General features: G+C 41.6%; 1 pseudogene; it reads right to left on the bottom strand.

Annotated features, from left to right (window-relative positions):
* Positions 1–322: 322 nt before the first annotated feature.
* Positions 323–15,436, bottom strand: LOC138834307 (chromodomain Y-like protein; annotated as a pseudogene).
* Positions 15,437–16,916: the final 1,480 nt, after the last annotated feature.

Genomic DNA, 16,916 nt, shown 5'->3' with positions numbered 1-16,916 from the left:
TTCTTTGGCAAGTGATAGTAGGAAACCTGAGCTTCCTAAGGCAGGACCTGACTTTATTGCCTAGCTGGACTAAAAGTGAAGATCCTCCTGCCTCACATTCCGGAGTTCTAGGATAACAGTCATGCATTACCACATTCCTGTTTGAAACATTTAACTTTCATGTTAGATTATTTCTTTTTCACCTGTGGCCTTTATAAGCCTGATTTCGACATTTTTGGACCTTGGCGTGAACATTTGTCTGGATTATGAGGAAACAATAATTATTCCAACAGTTTCCCATATTGAAACACCCACTCCTTGGGTACTTGTCAACTCACTGTGTTCATCTGGCCTGTGTGGAGATTGTCCATTCTGCTCTGGTCCTTAAGAGGTCTGCAAGATTCTCAGCTGTGTACTAGAAGAACACAGAGATGGAGAGTTTTAGATAGCAATGAGAAAAAAGAAATTTACTTCACTGAAACTCTATTATTTGCCTTATTTTTGCCTGTCATATTTACCTTGCTCACAGTTTACATTCTTTTATGGTATAATGAAGTAATAACATTTATTTTCCTCAGCATTTAAGTTTAATTCTTTGTTTTCATTGAGACAAACTTCTAAGAAAGAACAACTAATCTCATGTTCATTTCCACAAATGGATGTTTTTATTTTCATATTCCCTTGTAAGACAATAATTCTTGGTGTGGCAAGTCAGGAAATAGAAATAGATTAAAATTTTAAACATGATACATTTATTTGTGATGTAGGTAAGCTTTGGAATTTTAGTCACTAAAATGTGTTTGACTACTACGTTTACTCTTGCCCACTCTGGTGAGAGCATCCTTAATTACTAAGTTATTAACAAGTGAATGGATTGCCAGACAAACTTTGAGAGTTTTTGTTTTCTTGGCAGACCATTAAACATTTCTTTAGAGGAAAAAATACCACACTATTTCTGCTCTTCATAGAGTCTACTATACTTCAGTTACTTCATCTGTAACTATTAGCATACAACTGAATGTATTTGCTTTTGGGTTTATTGGAACATTCTAGCAGCCACAAATAAGGGAAACCATGCAGCTTGTGTTCTCTGGGTCTGGATTACTTCCCATAATATAATTCTTTCCCAGTCTTTACACATTATTACAAATGGTAGTCTATCATGCTCTCTGACGGATGAGTGGGATTTCTCTCTGTTTGTGTGTGTGTGTGTGTGTGTGTGTGTGTGTGTGTGTGTGTGTGTGTGTTCATACATACATTTATATATGTATATATGTATATATGTACATATACACACATATATGTATATATATTTATATCTATATATACATATATGTATATAAAATGTGGTATACATGTATGTAACCTCATACATACATACATATATATATGTATGTATGTAACCTCATACATACATACATATATATATATATATATATATATATATATATATATATATGTAACCTCATACATGTATACCACATTTTATTGATCCATTCACCATTTTAGGGTTTTCTGGGTACTGGAAAGTGAGAGACAGGAGCCTTATCCCTCTGTTTGTGGGAAGACATGAACTCTTGTAGCAACAGTCCTGAGCCTTGTTACCCTTTTTTATGGCCTGAAGTGGTAAAAGCTGATCGACAATTTGTTCACTTTTGCAATTCCTGGGGCCTGAACTCAGTGCCTGTGCACTGTCCCTAAGCATTTTTTGCTTAAAGCTAGCATACTAACACTTGAGCCACTGCAACACTTCCAGCTTTTTCTGGATATGTGGTTACTGAAGAATCAAACTCAGGGCTTCATGCATGCTAGGCAAGCACTCTACCACTAGGCCACCTTCCCAACCCAATATTTTATTTTTTAAAAAACTAACATGTAAAAGAAACAACTACATGAGCAACTGTATTACAGGAGGCAAGCTCCATGACTAGAACCATGACTTCCCTGGCCAGAAACCTGGGAGACCAGGCCTTTGCCACAAGTCTCCTGTGAGGTCAGCTTCCAACCACTGAGCATCATTTCATTGGCCTGAAAGGAAGGAGAGTGTTGAGATGTGAAACATGATGCAAGCAGACAGAGGAAGCCTCATCCCCCAATGTCAACAATGAGGATGGTTACTCACAAACCCCAGATCCTGTGGCACATGTGCTAGTAGACACTAATTATGAATTGTGTAGAGTCATGATCCAATGGGCAGATGGGTTGAGCTATTATGAGAAAGACATAACCTCATTCAGAATCATATGGACTCCAAAAATGTGAACTAGAAAAGGTCTACTTTGTGTTTGAGGTTATTGTTTTAACTTCCTTTATCTGCACTCTGTCCTCTAAAGTCAGCTCCCATGTGTGAACTCTTCATATGCAAGAAAATGAGCCATAAATAAGGCCAAGTAATTGTTAATCTTATGGAAGTGAGCCAGGCATAGAATGGCTGTCTGGGGTTTCTTTTCCTCTCTGAGTTACAAAAAGTGACTTGTTCCTGAGACAGAGCCCATGTTCTAATGGCTGAGCTATTACTGCTGGATATCAAATTTCACCATGTGGATATAACTATAAGAGACAAAGCAGCCAGGACTTTGATGTTCCCAAAATTATTGCCATGCTGAGTGAGTCTGACACATGACTTCGAATGACTGCATGAAGGAAGTGAACATCCTTTTGTTTTTACAACATGTAATAGTGTATAAATCGATACATCACTTTACACTGACTTTAATTTTGTCCCAGGTTTTCATTTTGGTTTCAGAGGAAAGTGTCTGGATTTACCATTCCAACAACAGGCTCCCAGATGCTCATGCAGGGTGAGGAGGGGAGAATGGGTCGAAATGATGACTTCCTTCTGTGTTTCCCTGGCAGTGCTGAAAATCAGACCCAGAGCTTCTGGGCTTCAGGTAAACAAGCAGTGGGTAGAGTCTCCCTTCTCAAGAGATTAAATCTTCATGAAAATTGCCCACAGGACACTACAGTTTCCACTGCTTTTTTACTTCCACGCAGTGCACATAGCACACGAACTAATGCTGGAGGGCACAGGTATGGCTGACTCACCACCCTTCAAGAGAGGCAAGAAGGATGAACACAGTGGCAGGGGACCTGTTCCTCAGCAGAAAGCCTTGCAAGGTTCTGAACATCACCCTAAGTGAGGCTGGCATTTGAGCACAGTCTTGGACAGATCATAAGCATCTGAAGAGTGTGGAATGTTCTGCTAATCCACAGGTTGACTAAGCAGCCTGTCCTTGGGGGAAAAGGATCTACTATAAGTAAACATTTATCAGAAATCTCACTAAACCTTGTTCTTTATATTAAGTCAGTTCTTCAAGGCAGACAAGTGAGAGTGGATAAAGGAGAAGGGCCCTAGGACCACTGCATTTTCCCATCTTAGAGCATCATTTTCTTTCTCAACATATAGTAGGGAAGCCACAGCCTAGTCCTGCTAGCCAATAGAAGTATATTCTCAATAGTATATGCCAATATGTTCAGGTCCAGATAACTCAGTGATAGTGGTTCCACTCTGTTCTCTCAGTAACTTCTCTTTTTTGAGATAGGGTCTAATCTAAGTAGGACTTTGGGCTAAGCTACCTTTGTATGCAGATCATAGGCATGTACCACCATGCCTAGTCTCATTACTTCTTTTTGTTTTCTGCCCTTTGAAAGTCAGCCAATAGCTCTAACATCGTTCTCTTCCATTACATTCTATTCATGCCCTTATCTGGTTCTCTCCATCTGGTCTAACTGGAGCCATCTGTCTCTAGCCAGCACACTGTCATGGTGGTCCATCTTCCCAGCTAGCTCCATACACATCTGTTTTTTACTAGGGAGTCTTTCCTGACTTGTGCTTTTCACTTTTCCAAATGACTGGATGTGCAAGACAATAAAAGGAGTTCCTGAATTTTGCCAAGAGTGTGAATGACATGACTGATTCAAGGCTGTTAACCATTTTCTTTTCTTTTCTTTTCTTTCTTTCTTTTTTTTTTTTTGGTCCGGTTGTAGGGCCTGAACTCTGGGCCTGGGCGCTGTCGCTCAGCTCTTCAGCTCAAGGCTAGTGCTCTACCATTTGAGCCACAGAGCCACTTCTGGCTTTTTTCTTTTTGCTTATGTGGTGCTGGGGAATCGAACCCAGGGCCTCATGCATGCAAGGCAAGCACTCTACCACTGAACCACCTTCCCAGCCCCCTGTTAACCATTTTCCACTTAAACACACAAGCAGTGGGCCAGGATTTGTGGCTCATACCTGTGATCTTAGCTAATAGGTAGGCTTAAATCTGGAGGATGGTGGCTCTGAGACCAGCCTAAGCAGAAAAGTCTTGAGATCCCACCTTCAAAATAATCGCAAAAGAAGGTCTGGAAGTATGGCTTACGGTGAGCATACAATATGAGCAAGAGCTGTCATAGTATAGGTCACCTTGTGCTGCTTGTAGCACAGGTCCTTTAGTCCCAGGTCTGTACTAATAACATCTCTTCAATTCCAACTTTGTGTATGTGTGTGTATGTGTACAACTTCACGTACTCATGCACTTGTTGTGTACACTGATAATATTAAGTTGCACGTGCTTATGTTGCAGAGACTTCAAACTAATTTTTATCTTTCCAAACACAATGAACCATCAAGAATTCTACCACTGTCAACATTCATTACAAAGATTCCACTTCCAAAATGCCATTTGGTTAGATGGTGTTTACCTATCCATATTTACTTAGTCTTTCCTCTAGTTGACCCTCATCCTCCCATACCATTGCACCTCCACACATTCCCCCAGATTATTGTTTACAATGATCTTAACATTTTCCTGGAAATAAGGATTCTTTAGTGGTAGAATTAGCATTTAATTGCTAGCAAGTCAGCTTCTTCAGTAATAACTCACAATGAGCTTAAAGATCTACCCTTAATCAGGTAGGGATAGGTGGACACAGCATAGTAAAATGGACAAAAAAGCATTTCAATGCCAGGTGGACCACTATGGGACCTGATGCGATACCATCATGTGCTAAACATGGACATCCCAGGTGAGGGCAGAATACTCTCTTGTACGTGTGGGACTCCTGGATATCAGGAAAGTAGGAGGCTGAGACCTGAGTCCAACCCTTACTCTTCTCAAATTGCTGGCAAAGTTTCAGAAAAACTCAGTAATCTGCCCAAGGAAGGTATGCTAGGCTACAGGTGAAGAAAGACAGGAGCCTAAAACGTGGCATGCAATTTCTGAGAATACACCTTCATACTTACTAAGAACTTATGAGCTTATAGAAATTGATTTGTTGTGGTCAGACAGTGTGGGTATGCAAGCCAAGGAGGGGACTGGCCACTTCCTTACAGTATCATCCTATAGTGACAAGAAGAGGAAAATAACCCCAAATGGGACTGCACTGGTCATCTACTTGATGTCAAAGTATTGGGGCTGAACAGTACTGAGTGTTAACCTGGACTGCTGGTCAGAGAGCTGGAAAAGTAGGGAGTAGGATGTGAAATGAATGATAAATAGAGGGATGGGTTGATGGAAAGAATTGTCAACTGCAACATCACATTCAGATCTACCAGAGATCTCTCATAAAGGGCCAGTACAGTCAACCATATGAACCCATTAGCACTGGTCATTCTTGTTTGCTAGCAATCACTTTCTGACTTATCAGACATACACACACACCCCAAATGGCCATGGTTTGGTGGACACAGAGGGCTAGAATATAAATGTCAGTAAATGCCTGACATGTTAGCAGAGAGTATCAAAGTTTAGCCACCCTGCATTGTTCATTCCCAAGATTCTCAGCCTGTTAGGTCTTTGTGGCAAACTCAGTGCTCCAATGGGAAGAGAAGCTGCCTCCAGGCCTCCCTTTCTTATCCTCCAGGTCTCAGAAGTCCCCAAAAGGCTGGTCTGGAGGTGTGGGGGAATAATGCAGGCAAAGCCCAAGTGTTGGAGACTCCAATTCATAGCAATGATAGGGTGCTGCAGAGCTCTGGATTGTGTTGTGCCTCCAAGGGAAGGAGGCACTGTTGACACATGAGTGCATCAGGGCTTCCTGATCCTCCCTGCCCAACAGCAGCTGTTCTGGATTGAGCAGCACACTGGGATGGGGTATGAGGCACCCTGGGGACAAGTACCCACCAGTAGAGGGATGGATAGGGCAGGTAAATCTACAGAGAACAGTGCCAGTACTGGGCAGCTGTGCTCTTTTATCAACTTCTCCACATTTCAGTTTTCAAAAACAACTTAGACTTTAGAGTAAGTTTCAACCTAGGGAAAATTTACACAAGTGTGTTTCCCTCACTGCCCTAGCTCTCCCTTGATTCACATGTCATAAAACATGTTAATCAAAGTCAGAACATTTCCACTGAAGCCATAGTAGTCATTAAACACAAACCCCGTACCAACCTCAACATTGCCTCCTTCTGCCCTTCTCTCACTCAGGAGTCCATCTGGTCCTGCAGATCGTTGCTCTCCTCTCCTTTGAGAGGCCAAAGTTCCAACTAAACCTCCATCCTTGGCCATTGTGAGGGGTTCTGCTCAGCATTTGCTGTCTTGGTAAGCATAGATTGAGGGATGTCGATGGACTGTTCCTCTTTGGCAGGAGCCTACAGAGCAACAGATGCGGCAGCCATCTCAGTGAATCACACTGGGGCACCGAGGTCACCATGCTTAACCTTGTTCATGGTACTCGTGTTAGAACTCAGAGTATTGTACTTGCTAGGTAGGTGAGCTATATTCCTATTTTGTGCTGGTCATTTTTTAGTTATGGTCTTGCTTCCTATCCAGGTACATGCCTGGGCCTGGACTCACCTATTTTAAGCTTCCTGTTGTAGTGAAGTTGATATTAATTGATAGCTTAAGAGGAGATGTCACCCAGTTTTTGACTTGGGCTGGCCCTGAATAATGATCATCCAAATCTTAGCATCTTAAATAGTTAGGATTACACATGTGACTCCCAGCTCCAATGTGCCTTCCTTCTCAACCCTACCAATTCAGCAGTGACTGACAGCTTCCTCTCCTCAGTTACTCTTACCCTCTGGAATTTCAGAGAGGAGACACACATTTTCTTCTTCATTGTACTCTAATTGCTCCAAAGATTGCCTGAAATTGTACTATCTCCCCTCATTGTAGGCTCCCCAAGGAAGTGATACCCTTGGATACTGGATATTTCTACATGAGGAGGTAAACTTAGCTGTGAACCCCAAAGGGAGATCCTGTTACTTCAGCTGTGGGCTGTCAGTTCCTTCTGCAACTCCCTCAGCTACAGTCATTTTCCATGACACAATTGTCTTCCTGCACTCCCCACACTGATGGGTACAAAGACAGCATCATGCCAATTGGCCAGGTCAAACTATGGGACACTCAGTGGTGGAGCTGGAGGAGTTGCACTTGTCCCCTATACAATCTGACATCCAGTCCCTCTCTTCAACAGAATTCAATCTTTGTGGATTCTCCTCTCTGCCAACACTCTCAGTCTGTCTCTAGAACTAAGGAACAAGGTATATGTAATTGAGAAAACACAAACACAATCTCTCATCATGAATGGACCAATTTAAATATTGAAAAAATGAACCACAAAATTATACTGAACCCCTCTCCCTGCTTCTTTTATTTGTGCAAGTTTGCTCCCTAATTGCTTTTGTGTGTTTGTTGGGGAAGGTGTGTGGGTACGGGTGCGGGGGATATTGTGTATAATAGGACTTGAACTCAGGGCCTTTGGCTCTTAACCTAGCTCTTTTTTGTTCAAAGCTGGCACTCTACCATTCCAGCCACTGATCCCTAGTGGCTTTTTCCAGGCTAATTGCAATAAGAATCTCTTGGGTTTCTCTGCCTACAATGGCTTCAAACTGCAATTCTGGTATCAGCCTCCCAAAAGGCTAGTGTGTGAGCCACTAGTGCATGGCATCCCACTGCCACTTTAAAAGGGCAGCTTTTAAAGTGAAGTAAAAGAAAATTCTTGATTGAAAACTGGGTATCAGTGTGATTTAGGTAAATCTGGAGGCTCCTCATGGGAGGAAAGGCCTTCTCCTGGGAAGTATTACAGCACTACATGAACCAAGTGGGTTTGATGAAATGTCCCCAGAGAACACACAAGATACCCTGAGTGAAACAACACCCAAAGCACAGGTTCTTAGGACATTGTCTAAAATAAGTTTTTAACCAAGGTGCTCACAGATGTGCCTCCCATATCCTTGGGAAAGATATCAGTAGAGCAGCCATCTGGATTCTGTCCTACGGGGGTACAAGGTGTTTGGAACCAAGCCTTTTCCTTGGTCCAAACCACATCACAAAGAGGCCATGTGGATGCTCCTAGTCCAATGGCTGGGCCTTTTACTGCTACAAAATTAGGCTTCTTAAACTGGATGAAAGTATTCACTAAGTTTCTAAAGTTAAAAAAGTACAGAGGGAACAAGTAAAAACATTGCATATGTGAGCAGATGACAAAAATCTATTCTAGATTGGAAGTTGCCAAGCAGAAACTATGCAAATCATAAAAATTAAGATTTCTTAAAAAGCCTCCTCCTAGAAAAGGTAGATTGTGGATCTACCTGCTGCAGATTGTAAAGGCTTACCTACAGCCTGGATATTACACAGGTGTCGCTGCTACCACCAGTTGTAGGTGACATAGCCAGAAGGGCTTTCATATTTACAGTGGCTCTTGGCCACTCTGACTATTGCATATAGCATTTCCAACTTTCTCTCTTTGAAGACCCAAGGATCATACTGACTTTAGGGAGTTCTTGTATCCAAGAAAAGGGAAAATTCAGAGTGAACTTGGCACTAAGATTGTCTGGTACTGACTGAAGGGTTATTGACTAAGGGATATAACCTGCCCCTGCAAGGAGACTTTACACATTGAATTGGAAACACGTATTTTCTAAGGTCTTATAAACTGGACTAAATTAACTTATGGACATGGAGATAAGCTAATTTAAGACATAAGGTTGGAAATAAAGATCAGCAAGCATCTCAATGCCTGTATCCCATTATGTGTTGTTGGATGCTACTGCCACAGGAAATTGGAGAGCAAAGCAGACATGGGAGAGGGAGGCCTTTGCAGGGGACAAGACCTTGCCATAAAACACAACCAATGCTGTGCTGGAGTTTGTTTTATAGGCTTTGTAGTTCCAGGGAGGTTGATGCTATACTATATAGGGAATCTGCTTCTTCCTCCCCACCATACAGCTGATTCTGTTTTCAGAGGTAGTCTCTTGTTCTGATTTCACAGAGTAGATCAAAGCATAAACTTATACCTACATACATATAAAGGGATTCTTTATAGGTAGTTTGAGCCTGACCTTTGAAGAATAACTAAAACTTTTCATATACAGAGTTCTAAGCCAGAGCTTGACTGACAACAGCTATTGAGGCACTTCCTACTAGTTCCTCATCCTCTGAATACTATCAAGATGGAATATAGTGCTGCATCTCCCTTCCCCCTCCCTTCCCCCCCCCCACCCCTGTGCAAGTCCTGCAGTTGAATTCAGGGTCTTCTGCTTAGTTGGCTGGCACTTGAATACTTGAATCACACTTTCAGTCCTGTTTGTACTAATCATTGGAGGCTCAACTTTAACAGACTTTTCTAATTGATCTGGTCTTAACACAAATCCTCTGGATGTATCTCAGACTTTTGAGTAGCTAGAATTACAGATGTGAGTCACTGCTTCCAGCTAGATTATATTGTAAGGAGGGAGGTTGGGAGGTTTGTAAGGAACACAGGAGAACAGGGCTTGCAGATGCAGCAGATTCCAGCAACTGGTGTGAGGTGTAGTCCATTAGGTGAGGCCAACCTCATCTCAGCCTTGCCAATTGCCCCCAAGGTAAGTAATGTTTTGCATTATGCAAGAATTGATCCTTTAAAAGAATAAGCCACACTAATATCTAAGGTTTCTAAATGAGATGGCCCAAGGCATTATTCGAAAGCTCACAATGGAGTTTAACAATAAAGCTGTGGTACATGAAAACATAAGAATAAAAAAACTGTCCATGATTCCATGCTTCTCCCATGATATATTTGTACATACATAAAAAATTCTCATCTCAAGCCCAAAGAAACACAGGTCCCATGGTTTCCCTTATTTGCAATGACTAGTATATGTCTGAGACAAGCAGAAATGTTCAGAGGAGTTGATGTTAGGTGAAATGAATCCCAAGATAAGGACTCATATTTTTTCTTTCTTGCTATTGTTTTAAACATATTTATAAGATGATTGTTTTGTGGTTTTTTATGTCCCTCCTCCTCAGTATAATCCCTGTTTTCACTGTATTTGATGTTGCTATAATTTGTGGAGGGGAAGGGAAAAAACAAATTGTTTAAACAGGGATACAGGTGGACCCATTGCAACAATGAGATGTACAAGACGTTATGTCAAAAAATGAATTTTACAACTCTGGCATGGTATGGGGAGGGAGATGGGAAGGGATGGTAAGGGGAAACAAAGGAGGAGGGAACAATGCTTGATAAGAAATGTACTCATTTGGGCTGGGAAGGTGGCTCAGTGGTACAGAGATTGCCTTGCATGCATGAGACTCTGGGTTTGATTCCTCAACACCACAGAAGCAGAAATAAAAAGCTGGAAGTGGTGCTGTGGCTCAAGTGGTTGAGCGCTAGCCTTGAGGTGAAGAGCTGAGGGACAGCGACCAGGCCCAGAGTTCAGGCCCATGACCGGACTCCCCACCCCCCAAAAAAAGAAATGTACTCATTACCTTGCTCGTGTAATTGTAACCCCTCTGTACTACATTTTCAAGATTAAAAAAAATTCTGGTTTCAAAGTCTTTGAGGAAAATCAATACCAGGATTTCAATAGGATTGATACATTGTTTTATAACTGGAATTTCAATTTTTGCCTGGAATGATAATAATGTCAAATAAAATTATGTCTCTATTTCAGAGGTCCATGCTAAATTCATCAGCAGCCCTGCTCAGAGGAAGGGTGCAATGATGATGTGTAAACTCATTTGTAAACATGAGTTGAACAGAAACTCAGTTTGTTAAAACAGCCACCCACCAAATCTTTGTAGAAATGACCTGTCAGGAGAGACCTCTCCAGTCCACAAAGCTGTATGATCATGAACTACAAAAATCCAGCGGCAGTGTGGCTAGTGGTAGGAGATCATGATGGACCTAAAGAGGAAATGTGTACAGTTTTGTTAAGTATACATGCGGTTGTGTTTGGTAGCCATTGGGCTTGAACATAGGGCCTGTGCACTGTCTCTGAGCCTCTTTGTGCTCAAGGCTAGTGTTCTACCAACTAAATCCCAACACCACTTCCAGCTTTTTCTTAGTAGTTTATTGGAGATAAGAGTCTCATGGACTTTCTTGTCTCAGCTGGCTTCAAACTGCAATCCTCAGATTTCATCCCCCTGAGTAGCTAGGATTACAGGCATGAACCAGCAGGCCCCTGGTTTTTATACTTATCTTTTAAAACTTAATATTAAAGCCCATAAACATTAATAGGTGTACAATGCAGCATACTCAATTTGTATTTGTTCCCACTGGATTATCTGTGAACTGAGTTAAAGGCTGTCTTAGATATGGAAGGGAAGGAAAGATTTTCCACAAAGTTAGTTTTTGAAGACATTATTATTCAATAGAATTCCTTCTGAGAAGACACTTGACAAGATCAGATATTAGGTCAAACCCTCAAGGAAGGGTGTAGGAATTGTCTGGGGAAACCAGGCAACAAAATTTGAATTAGGAGGTAGTGTGCTTCCTTCCTCAGCTTACTCAGCTTTATTATCTGAAGAAGAAAGGAATGAGTAGGAAGAGGTCAAGTTCTAGGGCCAGTTTACGGGTTTGTTCTCTCTCCAAATCCTGTAATATAGGAGTGCTGAGTAATAGCCTCTTCCTTTGGAAAGTCTGCACATTATCTCACTCTATCATGAGAGGAGACCTCACTTCTGTGGAGATAAGCTTGCTCTTGGGTCCTTCAGACACATAGTATGCAGACATCAAAAGTCCAATGCTATAAAGGGAACCCAAGATACTCAGTTTTATCAATGATGTAAGGGCCATTTGATGACAATGAATCTGCAAACTGGGTATCATCAATTCCAATAGTGGAAATAGCAGCCCTGGACAGTGGATGATGTAAGATGTTAATTGATCTCCATTATCACTTCCCTTTCCTTCCATTCTGAATATTTGCCACAATGAAGATCTTTGCCTCAAAAAGTTTAAGGAATTTGAGTCATGATACCACAGAAACAAGCAAAAATACAATACATAGAAATATTGTTTTGTGTTATGTCCCTCATAGGCATATAAAGTTAATTTAAATAAACTGAGTAAGAGAAAGGTTAAGTGAAACTGCTTTAAATAAGTAGTTTTTTCTGATTCTCCCATATTCCATTAAGCAAAATTATCGCTGATAAAAATACGTTTACTCAAAGCAGCAGCAATGCAGGTTTCACAGAAGCACAATGTTTCAGTTTCCTATAATATCAGCTGAGCCTTCTGTGGGATCTAGGAGAAGGACATGGCATAGGGAGGCTGGGAGAAGTAATAGGAGTGAGGATCTGATGAAAACAATCATCTAAAATCACCTAAAAGTGCATGAGATGAGGTTTCTACTTAAATATCTGTATCTATCTTTTCTCTTTCTCTAATCCCAGTACTACAAGCCTCAGCCACTGTCAAGGGCCGAGACTGGACACCTGAGGAGGGAGAAGACTGGAGAGCAGCAAGATTGGTAAGAAAAGCTCTAAGATACATAAGAGAGGACTCAGGTGGTCTCACAGAAGATGTACAAAGTCACCACTGAAGACAATGGTATGTGTGTGTGTTTGTGTGTATGTGTGTGCATATGTGTGTGTGTGTGTGTGTGTGTGTGTAAAAAGTGAGGCTTAAAGACATGCAACATATCCTGAACTATGATTTAACAATGAGCAGTGTCTACACTTTGATATGAGGTTCTGATAGTCTAGAGCAGAATTATGTCCACTGATGAAGGTTTATAATTTCAAGTCAAGTAAGAAGGCAATGCCTTCTAGCACCACATCTGAGAACTCAGAATAATAATGGGATTATAATATTTCAAACCATAGGTATGTTATTTTGGGGAATAACAGAGATGGGGGGGACTGAGATCCAAGGCTAGTCTAGGCAAAGTTTTAGCAAGCAGACCTTATCTCAACAAATTATTCTGGCTAGGTGGTTCATTCCTGAAATCCCAGCTCTGTGGGAGGTGTATGTGAGGGAAGAGCAAAGCCCAAAAATTACTTAAAATACTTAAAGCAAGATGGGGGCAGGAGGTGTGGTAGAATGCATGCCTAGCATGTATGAGGCTTTGAGTCCAATCAAACCATAATACTATTAAAACAACCCAACAGATGTAAGATGTGTTCATTAGCTGATTCAGCTTTTTTCCTCTCTACTAGAAATATTTAGAATTCGGGGAAGCATAGGAGAAGTGTACAGCACAAGTACCATGCAGCTGTACATTATCTATACAGCACTCTTAGCCAACATGCCGAGCACTTGCTGGGTTTCAGTTGTTGGCCTCTGATAAGCAGTCATTAATGTCAGACTCATAGAAAGAGCAGATGAGTTAATTGAGTCAATTGACTTAAATGACTGACATTGAAGCCTATGCAGGGCTGTGATCTTCAGTTCTAGTACTTGGAAAACTAACCCCAACCCCGATGCAAACACATTGGCTCTGCAAACCTGATTGCATCTGCCATCTTGGTGCCTTTTCTCTTTCTATCATCGGTGAGATGGTCTATGAAGTAAATTAAGTCCAGGCCACAATAGAAGATGCTGCCGGGTGCACTGAGATAGACCTGCTGTCATTGGCAGTGGCTGTTTTCAGGGCACTCAAGACTTCTTTTATCACCAGGAAGTCACCATAAGTTCCAATGATAAGGACCACTTTGGGTACAGACTACTATAAGCATTTTAAAGACCCCTCTGTATGGTATTTTCACAATAATAATCATAATAATAAAAAGAAAGCCTTTGTTTCTCTGAAGGTTACAAGAAATGGGTATTTCTGCAGTTTGAACAGCAGGTGGCACTTTAAACTACTTTACAAGTGAGTCCAGTCTGTTGTTTTTGTTATTGTTGTTGCTAATTTAGCTTAGGATAGAAACCTAAATGATATGGTGAGAGGGCAAAAAATCATTTAAAATGATCTTGGAAACATTAAAAAACCTCACCAGTGAAGAGATTGCAGTCTAAAAATGTACCAAAAATCAAGCCCTGAACTGCTTGTTCTGTATGAGTGTAGCTAGCACACAGACCTTCTGTAGGTAGCTTTCCTTGTCTGGAACAACCTACTCAAGCTGTGTACAAAGGAAAAGAAACAACACTAGAACTTAAAATTTGGAAATGCCCAGTGCAAGTTGAGATGTATGCATTTCCAGAGCCTTCCTAGCACTAGGGGCTTTTGAAAAACAATCTCTTCAACAACAATCTCCTTGGCCTTTGCAAGCTGCCTTTTCAGGTATTAGTCAATATGCATACATAGAAAGCCCCCTTGCTGTGTGCTCTGCCACAACACTAAGACCATCAGTGTTGTAGGATGATAGGGAAACTTTTCCCAGGACAGAATGCAGCCATTGTTATGTTTAGCAAACAATTAACCTGTCAAACTGGGCGCCAGTGGCCCTTGACTATAAACCCAGCTACTCAGGAGGCAGAGATCTGAGTATGCCAGTAAAAAACCAGCTTGGGAAGGATAGGCCTTGAGACACTTATCTCCAAGAAACCACCAGAAAACTGGAAGTGGCACTGTGGCTCAAGTGATAGAGAGCTATACTTGAGCTGAAGAACAGAGAGACAGCCCCTAGGCCTAGAGTTCAAGTCCCATGACCAACAAAATAAAGAAAAAGAAAGAAGGAAGGAAAAAAGAAAGAAAGAAAGAAAGAAAGAAAGAAAAAAAGAAAGAAAGAAAGAAAGAAAGAAAGAAAGAAAGAAAGAAAGAAAGAAAGAAAGAAACCTGTCATGATGAGAGATATGGCAAAGCTCAAGCCTTTGCAGATAAAGACATCCTGACCTGGGAGATGGCTCAAAAACAGAGGCACTGTTACCTTCTCCTGGTAAGAACCAAAGCTCCCACTGGAGCCCATACCATTAGAATAGAGCAGATGCCCAGCACATGCCTACAGCCCCAAGTCAGTGTGGCCAGAGTGATTAGCAGCCAAGCTTCCAAGTCCCCTTTGATTCCTGCCTCCTGGGCACATTGTGGGCCAGCTCAGAAGGAGGTTTCAGAAGAGCATAAAGAGCCATGAAGCAAAGCAGTCGTGTAGAAACGCAAAGCACATGACTCTCACCTCTGGGATTCCAGAGTTATTCTCAGATTATTTTGTGGATAAGAAGATGTGAGTGAATCATCTTGCTTCCTGAAAAATATCTCTGTATAGGTAGGCACTCTTTGCCTCACACTGAAATGCAACCACTTGTCCAAAGGCTGGTCTCATCTGTGGCCAATAAATTTCCTTTTCCCAGCCATCACCCCTTTAACAGACATCTGTATGTTGGCTGATAGCACATCCATGAATGGAGATGTACCTGTGAAGGGTTTGAAACCATAGTGGTCCATAATGTCCTATCACCATTTCTCTCCCACTGTCATCTCAGAATTAGACCAGAAGCTGGTTGCAATCACAGCACATATCAACACAAGACTGTCAATACCAGAACCTTGTCAAAGTCTACTTTAAAGATACCTTTCAGTTTCAATCTATGTCTGACAGAGTATCTACCCCCTACTTTTTTGGTCTAGGATATGTGCAGCTATAAACTAGGAGACTTTTAGAGAATAAGATTAGAGAGAATGGGTCTCCTGGACAGGATCTGCTATAGGTATGACAAGTTGGAAGGAAAAAGGAAACAGCATAAGGAAATATCATTAACATGGCCAAAGTGGTCAAAAGACATCTCTCCAATGCAAGAATGTCTGTTCTTGTCAGGCCATGGCCTGGTATGGTGGTGCCACTTTACACTCTGGTCCCATTATAGTAACATAAATGTCATGGCTTCTTCCTTCCACGGCCTAGGCTGACTACCAGAGGTTAATTCTGCTTTCTAAAAGGGTACACACATCAAGGGGCTTTCTTCTTCCCCCCTACAAATATTCTACCAATGTTCCCTCATTTCACAACTCCTCATTGCCAATCTGGGTGCTGCTTTTCTATGAGTCCTAATGTATCCTCTCCTGAGCCTAACATTTGTTGCCTTTCCTCCTTTTGGTGCTGGGGACTGAACTGAGAGTCATGTGTTTGCCAGGGATGTACTCTACCACTGAGCTGCATCTTCACCTCTGAACTTTGTTTATCATACTTGTCAAGAACTCTATTAAGTATTTGATACAATTACTAAGGTACATGAGAATAAGGGAGATGCTACACTTAGCAATTGGACAAAAAATCACCTATCTATAGGAATCACCTCCACATTAGCTTGTGTGGCAATGAATGCAGAGCTCTGGCTAGGAGAAAACAAAAGTCATGCCTGAAAAATACATGGTGGTCTACTGGTAAAATTATCAACAGGAGTTTTCTAAGGAGTGAGGCATGAGTCATTAATTATGAACCAAGAACTACTTCTTCAAAAGTGTAAAGAAACAAGCCAAAGCCACCAGAAAAGACTCATGAAAAGACTCATAAATGAGTACTTAAGAGAAAACAATAATGTTCTTAGTCAAACACTGGTAGATAGGATGGGTGGTGCCTCCATCACAGCTTGGCCTCAATCCTTAACCCACTGAGGAATGAGAGTGCCTTGGCCAGGCCTGCCTTCAGTTCTGACCCAGCAACCTTAGAAGATTTGGGGTCATCCAACCTGGTCAGTTCTAGGACTAGAGTCCTAGGGGAGTCAACACTTACTCCCTAGGACTCCCACAATGGAAGCTATTTGCACTTTGATCTCCCTGGGGCAAGGACACAAAACCTCCTTCTAGTCATAGATCACTCTCTGGGACAGTTTTACTTTCTAATGAGTGAGACCAGCTTGGCTTAAAGATCTCTATCCCACCC

Source organism: Dipodomys merriami, unplaced genomic scaffold, assembly GCF_024711535.1.
Source record: "Dipodomys merriami isolate MVZ:Mamm:240054 unplaced genomic scaffold, mDipMer1.0.p SCAF_211, whole genome shotgun sequence".
NCBI classification, from domain to species: Eukaryota; Metazoa; Chordata; class Mammalia; order Rodentia; family Heteromyidae; genus Dipodomys; species Dipodomys merriami.
The sequence above is the reverse complement of the archived record's forward strand: the minus strand, read 5'-3'. Positions and strand labels throughout refer to the sequence as shown.